The 18,613-nt window shown below is 38.3% G+C and overlaps 1 pseudogene; it reads right to left on the reverse strand.

The window, feature by feature from the left end:
• Window positions 1–3,104: 3,104 nt before the first annotated feature.
• On the reverse strand, window positions 3,105–4,052 carry LOC148442646 (olfactory receptor 12D1-like; annotated as a pseudogene).
• Between the last annotated feature and the right edge of the window lie 14,561 nt (window positions 4,053–18,613).

Consider the following 18,613-nt stretch of genomic DNA (forward strand, 5'->3'; position numbering starts at 1 on the left):
CAGTTTACAGCACAGCTGACCGGGGTCACAGTCCAGGAGACCCCACGACCAGCTGTCCGGAGAAGAGAGATCACCGATTACAGAGATAAGTGTCAGCTATGGATGTGGCCACATGGGGAGGAGTAGCGATAGCCACTGTCAGCGCATGTGTGGAGGCACTGTCACTGTGATCATTTCTAAATTCGCAATGCGAATTTAGGTGAAATTATAACACTACAATCTGCATTTGAAATGTGGATTGTAGTAAATAGGGGCCTATGTCTCTTTTAAAGTTATAAGGTCTTTGATCATAACTGTAACTTAAAATGATTTTAAATGTTAAGCATCATGTTTCTTTGAAAAGTTTATTTTCTTATATTATTATATTAAATGAGCAATAAATCTTATCATTTTTAGGATGAGACAGTGATATGGAAAATGATGTAGTCTTTGGGATTATCCCAGAGTCACAGAAAAATCTGTAGAATTTGGAAGACACTTTATGATAAGCAATTCTGTCCACAAAAATTTTTCCACCCAGGTATAATGAACTTTGGAGATTTTACATCATATGTGTTGTTCCAGTAAATGTTGCACCCTTTTAGTTTATCCAATCATTTGAAGATGATAAGTAAAATGAAAATGTAATTATATATATAATGATCCACAAAAAGATCTATAAAATAAAACCACAGAATGAGTTCCACTATCTTACATATTATTATTATTATTATTATTATTATTATTATTATTATTATTATGTTTCCCATGTAATCTAAACATATGTTGTATGAAGACTGGAACCAAACAAATTTAGAGAGTGGTACAAAATAATAAATCTTAGTGGTTACCTTCTACCCAAGTACAATAATATATTTAATAGGTGATAAAGTTACAAATTCAGAGTCCAAGGGGCATTAGGTATGTTCAAAGCTATGAATTGCCGCATAGTCATCTAACTTTATTCTGGTACAAGATTGATGAGTAAGAGCAAAGTCTTTGACTTCAGTGTTTAATGAAAACCACCAGACAGAACAGGAGTGTCATGGTCTCAGTGATACAGTTTACCTGGTTGCCCAGACATTTTAATAGTCTGAATTCTGTGAGAGCGGATGTCTCAATGCCTCTAGTACAAACAATAAATGAGATGGAGTAGTAGCAGGTGCCTGGTCATGTACAGCCTACAACAGTGTCTAGAAGGATATTTGGTTAGTCCGGACACAATAATTTTAGATGGAATCATGAAAATACTGAAAAAGCTTCCTGATGTTCCCACAAAGAAATCTTTAATAGTGCATTAGACCTAACATTCTGAGGTATAAACAATATGAAATTCAAACTGAGTGAAAAACAAACACCACCAAGTCTAGGATTCGATATCTTTGAAGATTTATGTGACCAATATTCCAGCTGGTGTCTCAAATCCTTGGGCAGCCAATATATTTTCCCAGAAAGCAAATGGCTATCCAAACCATAAACAAGACTGTATAATGACTTGATAGGCAGATTCATCTTGTGAGCTGCTAAAATATCCAAGAAATTCTCAGCTGCTTCACTACCCAAAACCAAGAAAAATAGTCGAAGTCTGGCTAGGTGCTGGAGGGATTTTTTAGTTTTAAATGGAAATATGCCTATTGTACAGTCACAATCCTGACAGGTCCCGTCTGTATTTAGTATTAAGGTTAGGGGTTGGACTAGGGTTAGGCACTAAGGGAAGGGTTAGGATTAGGGTGCAGGAAGGGTGGGTTATAGTTAAGCAGTGGGAGAGGTTGGTTAGGGTTAGGCTGCAGGTGTGGTTGGTTAGAGTTAGGCTACTGTAGGGGTGGGTTAGGGTAAGGGTTAAAATACTTAAATCCAGGATGCTGCTGTCAGGGTTCTGACCATTAGCATTCTGACTGTTGGGATCCCATACAAAACCCTTCTCCACATTGCTCACCAGAGGACTCAATAAGGAGACCTTTCATAAATTTCTCACCTACGACATATTGTCGTTACAACATTTGGAAACTGGTATTCTTTATATTTTTTTTTGACTGTTCTAAGTTAATAGTCTATGATTTCAGCTATCTCACCGGCCAGTGACAATTCTTTTTCCAAACCACTTTTTTTATTTATTTTTTTATTTTCCTGCACTTTATGAAACTGCAGTTTAAAAACATCTGTATAAAGATGGAATGTCCAGCACTGAAACAGACAAACTATTTTAATGACGCTATGGTCATGAATATCAGGACTTGTTTAAAATACCCCAGAATTTTCCAGAAAAACCTTCTGTATACTCATTTGTAAAAGTAAGCTGTGCACTTTAAAAAAAATAATAGTCTAGTCCAGAGGTTCCCAAACACGGTCCTCAAGGCTCCCCAACAGTTCAGGTTTTAGAAATACCTATGGCTGAGCACTGGTGGTTAAATCAAATTGACTGAGGTACTAATAAAGTCACCTGTGGTCAACCATGGATATCTCTAAAACCTGAACTGTTGGGGAGCCTTGAGGACAACATTTGGGAACCTCTGGACTAGACAGTTCCTTTTACTGATAGAAGTACAAGAGATTGCCCTTGAGTTTAGTCTCCTACTAAGTTATTCAGTTGCTTAAGAAATAGGTTTAGATTGTAAAAAAAATTATTGACTTACTATCAGAGAAAATTGTCAACAGTTTCAGTGTCACATATAATAATAGTGTAAATACAAAGAACAAGTGGTCAAAGCATAAAAATAATAACATGAAAACAAATTGATAAAAAAATTCTTAACAAAAATCAATTTGAATTCTTCCAATGTAAAAAGAAAACATCGTTACGAGTTGGGTTTGAAAACAAACTTTTGCAGTCATTTAACCTGTAATATTTCTATCGGTTTGTCAACCTTTCCAAAACATGGCAAAAAGTGGTGACTTAACAAATTTGCTGCTTGATCAATTTAATCTGAGATGATAATAGCAAATTCACTAGGAGTAATCCAATCTGTATAACTGCTGTATTTTTCTCTACATAGTAACTATATACCAGAATAGTAATGTAATAATATTGATAATATACAAAGGAAAAAAACAGACTAATAGCAACACTAATGTCATTATCTATCTCTGAAATGTTTATTGAATGTTTACACACATACAACTTGCTATTATATGTATATGAGTCTTTTATGGAAATCATTTACGATTTTCTTCATTGATGTCTTCATATCTTTGTTCCTCAGTGTATATATAATCGGGTTTAATGCTGGAGTTATGACAGTAAACAGGACAGCAGCAGCTCGGTCCTCATCCAAAGATTCTTGTGTGGATGGCCGTATGTAGGTAAAAATAGCTGTTCCATATAGCAGAATGACAACAGTAAGATGAGCACTGCAGGTAGAGAATGCACGTTTTCGACCTTCCGCTGTCCGTATTTTCAGGAGATACTTGCTGATGAATACGTAAGAGAGAAGAGTTAGTACTAAAGTGGTTGTGGCCAGTGTTCCAGTGACCCTGGTAAGAAGTTGCAAATTGAGAGAAGTGTCAGCACAAGCCAACTTTAGCACTGGTTTTATATCACAGAAAAAGTGTTTCACCAAGTTTGGTCCACAGAATGGAAGCTTTGCAGCCATCACTGTGTGTAACAGAGAGTGGAAATATCCAGTCATCCACGAGCCTGCCGCCAAACCTCGGCAAACTCCAGTGCTCATAATGTTGGAATAACGCAAAGGATTACCTATGGCCACATATCTGTCATATGACATTGCCATAAGGAGCATAACTTCTGTGCTTCCCAGGAAATGGAAGAAATGCAGTTGCAAGATGCAGCCAGCAAAAGATATGATCTTTTCCATGGCCATGAAATCACTCAGCATCTTCGGAACAGTCACAGAAGAATAGCAAATGTCAAGAAATGATAGATTCGACAAAAAGAATTACATGGGTGTGTGTAGGCTTGTGTCTTTAATGATGAGCACCATAATAGATAAATTACCTATCAAGTTTAATATATAAAACATCAAGAAAAACACAAACAAAATCACTTGAAGCTGTGCTAGGTCTGTCACACCCAGCAAGACAAAGTCTGTGATGGAGGTGTAATTTTCAAACCCCATTGCACTTCTAAGATGTAATGAAAAAAACAATTGAAGGGAATAAAATTGTTATTTGTCAATTATCTATTTTCATGTTGATAATAGTTAACATTATGGTGTCAAAGACAGGGTTACACCGTATCTATCAAATCATTTAGGTATAACAGTTTTCATTTATAAAAAGTTTTCATGTAAATAAAAATGAGCAGAGTGGTAGAGTCCAACAGCAGATCTTAGTTATCATTAATGGTGCCACCTACCACAGCTCTGAGTTTTAATGCATGCAGCAGCACAGCCATTGCTGCTGTATACAGCACAGAACAGCCCCCGAGTCCCCTCAACAGTGTCATGTGACACATCACGTCCATGGTGCTGATGAGGGGACTAGGCAGCAGCCCTATTGCCTCCATCCCCACCCCTAAGGTGAGTAAATAGGGGTGGGGATGGAGACAGTAGGGCTCCGTGTGGCTTCAGAATCTGTGTGGCTTGGAGGGGAGGGGGGGAAGTAGGCTCAATGTGACTGGGTTGGGTAGGATCTATTGTACACCATTATGTAATATATTTTGCATGTTTAAATAATTTGTACTAATTTTCTTGCTACAAATTTTCACTCACCTTTTATTCATAGCTGCCTTAGGGGCCATGCTTAGAAGTCATGAGTTACATTACAGTGCACTTCACAAGTTATTTTCCTCAAACACACTCTTGTGAGTCCCACAATTTAATTATAAAAGCCTGTTTGCCTCACGGTAATGTCAAGTGGGAAGTCTACAGTGCATGACATGGGTGAAGTGCAGTTTAAAAGTTGAGAAATCACCCTGAACTCCAAAAAAGTGACATATAAGATTGGATAATGGTATAGGAGGCTGTTAGTGACCATAAGCAAAATATTTTAGGTTCTAAAAAGGTATCAAATTGCTGCTTTTTTGCCATTTTCCTTAATAATAGAAACATGACAGTAATCAATTAATCAATAAAATTCCCAAATTAAAGCCTCTATGTTACTTTGGGGTACATATGTCTGTAATGTGACTTTTAAATGTTTTTAGGAAGTTTTAAAAATATTGGGAAAAAACAGTTGTAATTTTCATCTACAAGTTCAAAACACAAAATACATGTTCCTTATAATGTAATCCAACCCTCTTTTGAGCTTTTTACAGAAAATCATCTTAAAAATGACATGTTATTATTGGGATGTAGTTATTATCCTGCCTGTTAAGATGCCGGTGCTGAGAATGCCAGCACTGGAATCCCAACACAGGTCAGAATCCCAGCGCCGGTTCCCAACAGTAAGTATTGGGGTTAGGAGTAGAGATATAGTTAGGCACAAAGCAAAGGGTTAGGCACTAGGGTGGGAGGGTTAGGGTTAGTCTGTTAGGTCTAGGGTATTCGGGGAAGGGTTAGGTTTAGGCTGCGGGGAGGGAGGTTCGGGTTATAGGAAGGGTAAAATACTTACCTCCATCTATCAGCTTTGTGACCAAGTCGGGATGCCGGTGTCAGGATTCTAACTGCAGGAATCCTGAGTGCCAGCATCCCGTACCCAACCCATTATTATTGGCCAAATGATGCTATTTAAATGCCTCCAGTTGCATGATTATTCATTGGGAGGGGTGTACCAGTGGTTCTGCACAGAGTCCCAGAATTTTTAGATTAAAATAAAGATTTTCCCTACTTTTTACCTACTTATGGGCTGCAAACTAAATCTGTGTTAACTCCTCACTGATTTCTAAATTGAATAGTATAAAGTCACATGTTAGAAAAAGATTGTGCGCTCTTATTAAATGTATTAGCAGCTGTCTATTAAGTTAAATCAGAAAAACTGATTACCTAAATTGCAAGACCTCAATATAGACGCACTTGTATTATGAAAAGTTTTTCAACATATGAAAAATTAGAAATTTATCCCACGGAAATGTTCAAAAGAGAATTAAATGAACATTTGGAAGAAGGACTCAGTTTGGGCATCCTAAGTAGAAAAGAATTTGAAAACTTAAACAACGATACACCAAGAATACCAGTGTTCTATCAGTTGCCCAAATTACACAAAGATCCACTCAACCCTCCAGGCTGACCAATAGTGTCCGGAATACAATCCCTGACTTCAAACCTTTCGGGCTATGTGGACGTATTCTTACAGCTACTAGTGACCCAACAAAGGAGCTACATTAAGGACACCATGGCAGTACTACAAGTTCTCAAAAGTATCACCTGGAAAGACTCCTTTTATTTAGTAACTTGTGACGTCAAATCACTTTATACCTGCATACGCCATGCTGACGGTTGTGCCCACACGTATTATTATCTGAACCATAGATCGGACCTCCTGAATTCACAAATAAATTTTATTATGAGTAGTATAGAGTTTATACTCAATCACAACTATTTTTGGTATCAGTACCAGTTTTTTAAACAAGTAACTGGCACAGCAATGGGCAGTCGATTCGCACCGAGTTATGCAAATCTCTTTGTTGCTAAATGGGAGGACGATAAAATTTGGCAGAATAATCCATATCAAGAACATTTGAAACATTGGAAGAGATTCATAGATGACATCATATTTATCTGGGAAGGAGATGAAAACACCCTGACAAAATTCTTGGGATACCTTAACCACAACGACCTAAACCTTGAGTTTACACACAATTTCAGCAAGAAGTCAATACAATTTCTAGACCTAGAAATATATATAGAAGAAAATATCATACACACTAACTTTTTTTTAAAAAGTTGACTGTAATAATTATCTACTCTCATCAAGTAACCATCACTCCAAATGTATTGGAAACATTCCAGGAGGACAGTTCCAGAGGATAAAAAGGAACTGTACAAAGAATGAAGTATTTAAAGAACAAAGTGAAACTTTAAAACAAAGGTTTTTAGAAAGGAAATATTCAGAAAACCAGATTGACATTAGTCTAAAGAAAATCGAAAAGTTGAATAGAGAAGACTTATTACGATACAATAACAAGAGAAAGGAAAATCCGGACAGTGTCTTATTTATCACACGGTATAACAGTTATACTAAAGGTTTGGAACAGAGCATAAAAAAACACTGGCATCTCTTACACCTAGATTCCGAAACAAAGGACTTAATCCCAATCAGACCGAAAATAGTCTATAAAAGAGCACAAACACTTCAAAATATGTTAACAGCTAGCTGCATACCTCCAGAAAAATCATCTTCCATTTTATGCCAGAAGGGATTCCATTTCTGCTTGAACTGCAAAACATGCAAAGATACTGGAATTAACAGCACCAAAATGATCACAAAATTTAGCTCTAACTCCCGGAACACAGAATTTGAGATCAAACGGTACCTTTGCTGCAATACAGATGGTGTAGTCTACTTACTGGAATGTCCTTGTGGTCTCCAGTATATTGGTCGTACCATCAGGAAACTCAAGATAAGAATAGGAGAACATATTAATAATATTAAAAACAGATACACAGCACACAGTGTTTTCAACCACTTTTTACTACACCATCAGAAGAACCCAAGAGGGATTAAATTTCTAGCAATCAAGAAAATAGAGAAGGATTGGAGGGGAGGAAATGATATAAAAAAAATCTCTAAACAAGAAAAAGAATGGATTTATAATATGGGCACCCTCCATCCTAGAGGTCTGAACATAGATTTCGATTTGGGAGCTTTTCTAAAAATCTGAATTAGGTCCAGAAATATTAACATTAACATGCTATATTTTATTATATATTATATATATTAAAGGTTACTAGGCATTCTATTTACCTTTTTATTTAGTCATTTTTCCTTACTAATTTTTCCTTACTAATTTTTCCTTATTATATTCATCTACATTTCTATTTTATATATATATATATATATATGTACATGTATATATATGTATATATATATATATTTATATTTTCATATTTTTTGTTCTATTTATTTATTATTATTTTTATATGTATTTATTTTATATATTATATTTTATTTTAAGACCAGGCATTACTTTGCACATACTGCTGCGTTTAATTGAAAAACAGTGAATGGAAGAAAACTTTAGCTTTTTTGATTTTATTTAAAAACATTTAAAAACAATGTGGTTACATTTTAAATATTTCTTAATTTTAGTCATTTTCATATTAAATAAAGATTATCTCTTTTAACAACCATATAAATGGATTTAAGCCTTTAATTGTGGAAGTGAACAAGGAACCAATCAGAACATTTCCTTGGGGATATAATAAGGCAAACATAGCACCACAGACACCTTTAAAAAGTCACTGGGTGACGAAACTCGTTGGTGTAAGCGGGACACCGTATTGACGTCATTTGACAGAGGAAGCTCGAGCACACGAGGAAGAAGATTCCCATTTTCGGCGTGACACAAGAAGCCAGGGAGAAAGCATATCCCGGACAAGCACAAGCAGGATGCTCACAGCATGCAGATCACACTCATTCTGATAGCTGCTTGTCAATTACCGCTCTTGCTGCCGTCAGGGAAAGATAGGGTGAGTCCACCGATGCTACGAATCCCTTTTTAATAATCTGTAATACGGGACTCCCAACTGACAAACAATTCACCATAAGAGCTATAAACATCTTTCAATTTATGTTTTATATTTAGCGCACAGGTTGTCAGACATTGCCGGTCTATCTTTATATTTTATTTACACATAATTTTTGTTTTTTGTTTTGTTGTATTTCATTCATTTTATTTTATTTTATTATATTTATTTTTCTTATTTTTATTCTTTATGTCATGTTTGTTCCACTGATACAATTTATCATTGCAGTAACATAGTGGTTATATTGTATCACAGTGTATCAGATAAGGATTGCTCACAATACACCAAATAGATACATTTAATTTTTCATAATACAAGCGCGTCTATATTGAGGTCTTGCAATTTAAGTATAAAGTCACAGTTGTAGGTTTTCAACCCACAGTAACCCATGGTAACAGAATCTGAGGATAAATGAATTTGGACCTTAATATTTTATCTTTAATTTACCACTGAGTTAAACCTAACATTTGGGATTAGTCCAACATTACAGGTACGAACCATAGATCATATACCTACAAAACAATATCATTTTATTACTTTATGAATAATTAAATTACTCCAGTGCCATTTGAATGTTTTTTGCATGTAATTTTTTTAGTTTTCTTTTCTTTCTAATCATAGTCCCTCACTTCTCTTTCTTTTTATATCCTATTTGTTGTGGGCAGTAAGCAATGTAAGATACATTCTTTGAATAAAATATTGTATTAGGCAGTATGCTTCATTTATCACATGTGTGTAACATTCTGTTTATCTACCACTATCTGCATTTCTGTCTGTAAAATAAGGCTGCTTGGTGTTAAATATTTAGGAAAATTTAAAAAAAAAGCTTGAAGTATTACAAAAACATTTAAATATACTGTACTTTTTAGCTACATTGTGTGTAAGGTTTCACTTTTTTCACAAAAATAAAAATACAATTACAGTATTTGATGTTTAGGCGTAACCAAATATATAGTAAATGACAATAAACTTTTGTGTTTAAAATTGCAAAAATTCATGATATTAGTTGCTTTAAAAACTTTTATCATTATTTATTTTTGAAAACCCAGATCCACATAAAAACACTTGAGGGTGGTTTTCCAAAAGCAAAACATGAAGATGGATGAAGAACCAAAACCAAATCAGGGGGTTCAGTGCACATCTCAAGTCCCTGTTATTACATAATTCTGGGTTAAATGTAAGTAAAGTATTTTTATATTATTTTTCCAATTCACAAAGTACAGAGCAGTTTAATGTTTTGCACTTTTAACATTATCATGCAAATGCTTTTGTGTAATATTGTAAAGTAGCACATGGTGCAGTCTTATAATAGACTTCATTCCATAGTACAGAAATAGCTATTGATATCTTCTGGTCTACATAGTTCTTTACAAAAGCTTTCATCATATTACCATAGTTTTTATTACCTTATAATGATCCAAATTGTTTTTCTTTCTACTTCACATTTTCCACTATGACCTTCTTACAGTTTAATTTGAAATCTAACATCTGTTGTTTGCTAATCCAATAGGTAACCTGTAAATTCAATGAATTACTTGTGCAAGGAGAATATACAATGTAGTGATTTCCTTAAGATGTAGACTACAGTAACAATTACCTGCTGGTCATGAAGGAGATTAAATATTGTCAAACATCTCACAGGACTGAACGTAGTGGGACCTTACTAAGGACTAAGACGAGATGGGATTTGATTGCATAAGTGTTAGAAAACAACATCTATCTCATTTGCCTACATAAAAATATTTTGTAAAGGATAATGGTGCATATATAGTATTAACTCTTTATTAAGTTTTCATGTAATATCCGATCCTTTACATTGCTTTATAAAGAAAATCCCATCTTTTAATTATATTTACATGATGGCTAATTACGTTTGATATCTCTGGTAGATGACATTACTATGTTTCTTAAATTTATAAAGTTTTTGATAGTTACTGTAACGTAAAGGATTTGAAATGTTAAGCAGCATATATCAATTAAAAGCTTTTCTTTTTTATATTATTTTAAATGAGCAATAAATCTTATCATTTTTAGGATGATACAGTGATATGGAACATTATGTAGTCTTTGGGTTTATCCCAGAGTCACAGAAGAATCTGTTTAATCTGGAAGGCAATTTATGATAAGCAATTCTGCCCACTTCTACCCAGGTATCATGAACTTCAGAGATTTAACATCATAAGTATTGTTCTAGTACAGTGGTTCTCAAACTCGGTCCTCAGGACCCCACACAGGTCATGTTTTGCAGGTCACCCAGCAGAAGCACAGGTGTATTCAGTACTTACTGACACATTTTAAAAAATCCACAGGTGGAGCTAATTATTTCACTGATTCTGTGAAGAGATCTGCAAAACATGCACTGTTTGGGGTCTTGAGGACCGAGTTTGAGAATCTGTGTTCTAGTAAATGATTCACCGTTTTAGTTTGTCCATTCATTTCAAGATGATAAGTAAATGAAAATGTAATTATATATCTAATAATCCACAAAAAGATCTATAAAACAAAACCACAGAATGAGTTTCGCTATATGACACAGGATTATTAGGTATCCCATATAATCTAAACATGTGTTGTATGAAGAGTGAAAGTGGTTAACTTTTACCTAAATACAATAATAACTGTAAGATAAAGTTATTAGGTGATAAAGTCACAAATTCAGAGTCCAAGGGGCATTAGGTATGTTCAAATGTATGGATTGCTGCATAGTTACCTACTGTATCTAGGTATCTTTATTATGGTACAAGAATCACAAGTAAGAGCAAAATCTTTCACTTCAGTGTTCAAATGAAAGCCACCAGACAGAGGAGGAGAGTAACTTCATGGTCTTAGTGATACCTGGTTGCCCAGACATTTTATTAGTCTGAATTCTGTGAGAGTGGATGCCTCAATGCCTCTAGTATAAACAATAAATGAGATGGAGTAGTAGCAGGTGCCTGGTCATGTACAGCCTACAACTGTGTAGAGGGATCTTAGGTTATTATTATCATTGTTTATTTATATGGCACCACAAGTGGTCTGCAGAACCTTACAAAGTACATAAACAAATAAGTGACCATTGACTTACAGTACAGTACAATACAATGCAGGACAAGGACATGGATAATATACATTGCTACATTAGTGACCATAACAACCAAATAAGCAACAGAGCATAAGCAAACAAGTGTTAGGTGCCCAAGTGGGGAGTAAGAAGTAAAGTAAGGAGAAGCACGAAAGGGTAGAGGGCCCTGCTCATGAGAGCTTACATTCTAAAGGGGAGGGGCAGACAACCAGGCATGACAAAGATGGGGTAGACAGGGAGGGAGGAGCATTTAGCAGCACGTTAAGATGAGAGTTGGAAGGATTTGATGAAGTAGTGAGTCTTGGAAGCCCGTTTGAAGGATTGTAGAGAGGTGAATAGTCTGATGGGGATGGTGAGAGTTCCAAAGTTGGGAAGCAGCATGGGCAAAATTTTGGAGCCCGGAGTGGGAAAAAGTAATCAGTTGGCATGCTTTTGCTGAATAAAGAGGGTGTGCAGGAGAGTGAAGGGAGATGAGGTCAGAGATGTAAATGGGAGAGGAGTGGGTGAGGGCTTTGTCAGCGAGTTTGAGAACCTTTAATTGGGTTCTGAAGGGGAAAGGGAGCCAGTCGAGGACTTGTAGGAAAGGGGAAGCAGATGTAGAGCATTTGGAGAGAAAGATGAGCTGAGCAGCAGCATAGAGGACAGACTGGAGAGGAGAGAGATGGGATTTGGGGTGGCAAGATAAGAAGAGGATAAAGCAGTCCAATCTGGAGATGACCAGTGAGCGTATAAGGTTTTAGTAGCATCCTGGGTGACAAAGAGTCTGATCCTGAAAATATTTTTGAGATGGAAATGGCAAGACTGCGAGAGGTTCTGGATATGTGGTTTGAAGGAGAGCGAGGAGTCCAGGATAACTCAAAGATAGTATACTTTGGGGCTAGAGGAATTAGTAGTGCCATCAATTGATAAAGAAATAGTGGGAAGTGAGATTAAGTGGGAGGGTGGGAAAATTATCAGCTCAGTCTTAGACATAATTAGTTTAGGAAATCACTGGGACATCCAGGAAGAGATAGCAGAGAGACAGTTGGAGATACAAGTGAGGAGAGAGGGGAGAGTTCAGGGTAGGAAAATAGATCTGAGTGTCATCAGCATAGAGATGATAATGGAGGTCAAAATAGCTGATGAGTTCACCTAGTGAGGACATTGAGAGGGAGAATAGGAGTGGTCCAAGAACAGAACCTTGGGGAACACCTACCATAAGAGGATTTGGAGGGAAAGAGGAGTCATGAGAGGAGACAGAGAAGGATCGGTCAGAGAGGTAGGAGGACAGCCAGGAGAGGGCAGTGTCACATATACCCAGAGAGTGAAGGATTTGCAGCAGGAAAGGGTGGTCCACAGTGTTGAAAGCAGCAGAGAGGTCAAGGAGAATGAGCAGAGAACAGTGGCCCTTGGTTTTGGCAGCAAAGAGGCCATTGCTGACTTTCATGAGGGCAGTTTCAGTGGAGTGGAGAGAATGGAAGCAAGACTGAAAAGGGTCAAGGAGGGATTGGAAAGAAAGAAAGCTGATAAGGCGGTTGAAAACAATACACTCAAGGTGTTTGGAGGCAAAAGGAAGGAGAGAGATCGGTCGATAGTTGTAGAGAGTGTTAGGATCAAAGGTGGGTTTTTTAAGAATGGGGGAGACAAGGGCATGTTTGAATGCAGAAAGGACAGTGCCATATGAGAGGAAGAGATTGAGGAGGTGAGGAAGATGGCAATAGGCACAAGGAGAGAGGTAGTGGAGGAGACATGAAGGGATAGGGTCAAAGTGGATGGGGGAGGACCGAATGAGGGCCATGTTTTCCTCTCCAGATAAAGGGGAGAAGGTTGTTAGAGTGGGTAAAATGGATGGGGAGGGGTGATCTGGGAAATTAGGAGCTAGAGTGCTGGGAGACTGGTGGGATATGATGTCCTGACTTATGGAGTAAATTTTAGATGTAAAGTAGGTAGCAAAGTCAAGGGCACAAATCAAAAAGGGGAGGCGAGGAGGGGGTGGGCAGAGGAGGGAGTTGAAGGTGTTAAAGAGATGCTAAGGATTTGAGGACTAGGAGGAGATGACGTGCTTAAAATATGAACGTTTAGAGAGGGAAAAGGCAGCACTATAGGATGAGGGCATAAATTTGAAATGGAGAAAATCTGCCTTAGAGTGTGATCTTCTCCACTGTCGCTCAGCAGTTGGTGAACACTTTTGCAGGATTCTGGTGGATTTGGAATGCCAGAGTTGAGGTGTGGATCTGTGAGGGTGATTAGTGATCACCGGAGCAACAGAGTGAAGAGCCGAAGTAAGGGTGGCATTGTATAGGGAATTGGCTTGCTCAGGGTAGGAGAGAGAGAGGATAGGAGAGAGAAGTGACTCAAGCAGGGAAGAAAAAAACTGTGTCAATAGCCTCAATGTTATGCTTAGTGATGGTAGCCTTAAGAGGTAGAGGAGGGGAAGGAGTGAGGGATAAGTTAAAAGAGAGAAGGTGATGGTCAGAGAGAGGGAATGGGAAATTGAAATAATCAGAAATATCACAATGGTGAGTGAAGACCAGAGCAAGCGAATGCCCACTGACATGGGAGGGTGAGGAGGTCCATTGGGAGAGACAAAATGAAGATGTGAGGGTAAGGAGTTTGGAGGCAGAGGATTCTGTGAGGATGTCTATTGGAATATTGAAGTTACCTAGGATAATAGAGGGAAGGTCTGAGGAGAGAAAGTGAGGGAGTCAGGAAGTAAAATTGTGAAGGAATTTGGAGGGAGGGCCAGAGGGACAATAAATGACAGCTATTTGCAAGTGTACTGGTTAGAAGAGGCATATAGCATGAACTTCATATGTAGAGAATGTAAAGGATGGTTCAGAGGGTATAAGTTTTTAGGAGTAACCAGGGGATAGTAGGACCCCCACACCACCACCATGGTGACCCCCGGGTCAAGGGGTGTGAGAGAATGTGAGGCCTCCAGAGGAGAGAGCTGCAGGGGAAGTGGTGTCAGAGGGTGAAATCCAGGTTTAAGTAATGGCTAGGAGATGCAAGTTGTTGGAGATGAATAGGTCATGGGTGGGAACCAGTTTATTTAAGACTGAACTTGCATTCCAGAGGGCACAGGATAGAGGAACAGTGTGTTGGAGAGATGTGAATGAGATTATCAGGGTTGCTGTAATGAGTAGGTGAGATTAATTTGGGGGGCCGAGATAAATAGAGTGGAGAGATCGTGTGGGCACCAGTGCTGGGAAGGGAACCTTTAGGTGGAGGGCAGGGAGGGAGTTTAATGATATGGAGGTGGGTTGAGGTGACAGGGAGAGTTGGGTGGGAGGAGGGATTAGCGGTGGGGTAGTAGGACCATGGTGGGGTAGAAGAGAACTAAAGTGGGGAAATGGGAGAGAGAGGGAGGAAGGCAAACAGAGGAGGGGAGATAAGGAAAGGAGGAGGTGGAGGAGACAAATGGGAAAGGATAAAGGTGGAAGAAGGGGGCAGAACAGTGGATTAGGCAGACACTGAGTGAAGGGGGAAGTCGAAGAAAAAATACTCATGGTGTGGCTTAAGGTGAATAGAGGGAGGAAAGCTGGAAGTAGGAATAAAGAATGAATGTGAGATAAAGTGCAGGATATTTGTAGAAAAGCAAGTGGAAGTATGCTGGAGGAAAAGGTGTATGCACAATAGCAAAAGTTTATTATTAAGTGGAGTAAAGGTGGAGAAATTGAATATTAAAGTAGACTGTTAGAATATTATATGACATGAGGCAAAGAACTAAGGTAGAAATACATTATTTCTAAGAAATAAACTGACATTGGCAAAGAACACAGTATGTTTTGATCTATTTTTGAAATCAGAGAGCCAGCACAGATATTAGTAAGTGAAGTGTTAATTTCTTACAGGATGAATTGTACTGGTTATGCAGACAGCAGGTGCTTGTATTGAAGAGATTTTGAGCTCACATTTCTTGATTATACTTTGTCCAAATGTTGTTTTGGTTTTTGGAGGGTTTGAAGTTAGAATGTTCTTCTGTTTGACTTCGGTTTAATGCCAGTATAACACCGACATTATGTGTAAAATGCACTTTTAAATTCTGCACTTATATACAGATGTGTCCACGTACATCTAGCCTCCTTGCATGCTAAGCTGCCCTTCTAGTTGCGCCATGCATCTTCTTGTTCGATGTTTTACCTTAAAATGCATCTTATTCACATAATGATATGAATAGTTAGCACAAGAAGCTTCTGCTGATTAAAATGATATGCAGCATGCCTATGCTCTGTGAGCAAGCTGCATGTGAAACACTACATTACAGTGTCAATGGCTGTAACACTGTAACATAGCATTTTGCATGCAGATACACCCACAGTCGCACAAAGAATATAGGCATGCTGCATATCATTTTAATCAGCAAAAGCTGATTGTGCTAACTATTCGCATCACAATGCAAATAAGACACATTTGAAGGTAAAAAGTTGCACGAAAAGACGCTCATCACTACTGAGTCACACGGAGCTTCCACGTTATGTGTGGCGCAACTTATAGTGCCCTGAGGATAGTTGTATGTGGACACATCTGCATTAAGCACTACAGCCAGGCCTACAGCCTAATAGTGGCTCTTACATAAGGAAACCTGGCATATGTATGCAATATTACAAACAACCCGAAATCCCCTCCCACTTGAATAGCTAGCAATAAATTTAATTAAACAAAAAAGCAAGAAATACCACAAAGCTAACATCTGGATCTATACATCTATAAACTAAAGAAAATATGTCTGCTTGAGATATTTGTCAGCTATGCTTGGCTTTGAATCATCTACAGTAATAAACAATAGACTATTGCAAACATCAGAATAATAAACTTGCAGCAATGCTTGGTTTTGAATTACCTGCAGATGAAAGAAGAAAGGTGGGGTCAATTCACAATTGATGTCAGCAGAAGATAAAATCTAATAACGCTGGTGTCACGGACCTCCTGCCGATCTCTCCAGATACTTCAATCTGAGAATCGCCACCCGCGACTTATACCAGTTATCTCAGCGCTTGTGGTTATTAATTCCGGTAACTGCCACCAGCAAAAGACCAATTTAACGCTAAAACGTAGGGCAAGCTTCTGCTCTCACCTGTACACACAACTTATCAATATTTAAATATGGGTAACATGCCAAACATGGGCGTTTGGGGTCATAAAAACAGTTCCAGAACTAGAATTAGTTTAGTTTAATTCAAGAAATATCTTCAAAGCTTATCTACAAAAAATACAAAGGATATAAGGATGTTACAAAAAGTCACAAACACAGTTAATTCGCAATTTCTAGTAAACCAAAGAAAATAATAAAATGGGAGAAAACAGACCATTCAGATCATGACGGATAGAACAATCTTTGGGAATGAGGCCTTTCCCTGTGATGACGTCCGGTGCCCTGTGTCTTGTAGACAACCTCAAGCAGAGAATCACACACTCTTACCAGTGAGTCTGTATTTTATCCATGTGTGCCCAGCTCCTTCCCCCCTCACCCCCCCTGGGGGGTGTTAACCCTTCTCAGCCCAGAGTGTATTGTCCCTCTAGCTGGACTATGGGGTTTCTCTATCATTTGGGCAGGGGTTCTTAATTACCTTTCAGACCTTCCTAAAGCTTGAGAAGTGGGCTTAGGTCAATAAACATGCACACAGATTAAGTGATTAAACATACACCTCTGTAGCCTGACTGTCTGTGAGTATAACCAACAATTCTTTGATCTGTGACCATACACAAAACACAGATCTCTTACAGACTGGTTATCAAGGATCTAACCAGCTGTCAGGTAATTTCCCTGGACATCCTTCTTATGGGCTATATACAAGTTGACACAATTATGGCTGGCAGGGAAACAAACATCCTATAACCTCTGGTTAAACCTTTCTGTCCATCTCCAAAGGTTTGTAATTTCCTTTACACAAAACAGTACATATACATTTACAAGGGAAAGTTACGGATTCTGCTGATGCAATCATGTGCAATTATGCCCATGCGGACCCAAAATCCGCTTTTTCTCTACAGCTGGTATAACGCCAAAATTAAGTTTAAATGCACTTTTAGACTGGGAGTACCAAATCTGCTTTCCTATTCTCATTCAGTATTCTTAAGTTACATTAGTAACTGGCTGTTGGAGAGAAGCACCTACACGGATTAAATGCTTGATACAGCTTAATTTAAACCCTACTCTCCAAGTCCACTGCTCCACACCAAGGACCTGATTCAGACCTGCTTGCTAGCAAGTGATCGCTCGTTGCTGGCAATGTTTGCAAATGTGCGAATGCGTACAGTTCACAGTGCACGTGCACAAACTAGTTACCACCCACAAACTAGGCCGTTTGTGGGTGGTAACAGGGGCAGAACAGTAGTAATGGGGGAGTGGAGTTGCAGACGCAGGCATACCTGAATGTTTAAATGCCGTTTCAGAGGCGTGCATAATTAACAGGCAGCGTCATAGTACACGTCACCTGGTTGAATTATACACTGAAGGGATCGCAGTGCTTGCGGGCAGGTATAGTTGACCTCAAGCACTGCGAGCACATCCGATGTTGCTCGATGTACCAATGTTTTCATTCACTTTCTGGATATGATGTCCACAAGTGGGCATCTTATGAATGGCTGCTGGGCATCTACTTACACAAAGTGATCGCTCGCCAAGACATAGTGGGCGTGCTAATGCCTTGCCAAGCGATCGCCTGCCTTGCTGGGCATGTGCTGGATTTTCATACGCTGGGAGCGAGCAATCGCATCTAGCGAGTGGCTCTGAATCAGGTCCCAAATCCTTTGACATACCAGCAGACACTCAGAACCACATTATCTTTAAAGATACTTACCACTCTTGGTTGCAAATTAATACCAACCTTCATAGATGGTTTTCTGTCTCTCCTTTCATTCCTTTATGGGGTAACCCCTCTTTCCCCTCATCCTTAGACAATTATAATTTTACTGTCTGGAAAGAAAAAGGACTAAGCAACAAGTCTAAAGTATTTGACCCAGGAGGCACAATTCTCCAATTTTCTAAACTATTACAGCTCTATCACCT

This window comes from Taudactylus pleione, unplaced genomic scaffold (assembly GCF_031769625.1).
Source record: "Taudactylus pleione unplaced genomic scaffold, aTauple2 ptg001427l, whole genome shotgun sequence".
NCBI lineage: Eukaryota > Metazoa > Chordata > Amphibia > Anura > Myobatrachidae > Taudactylus > Taudactylus pleione.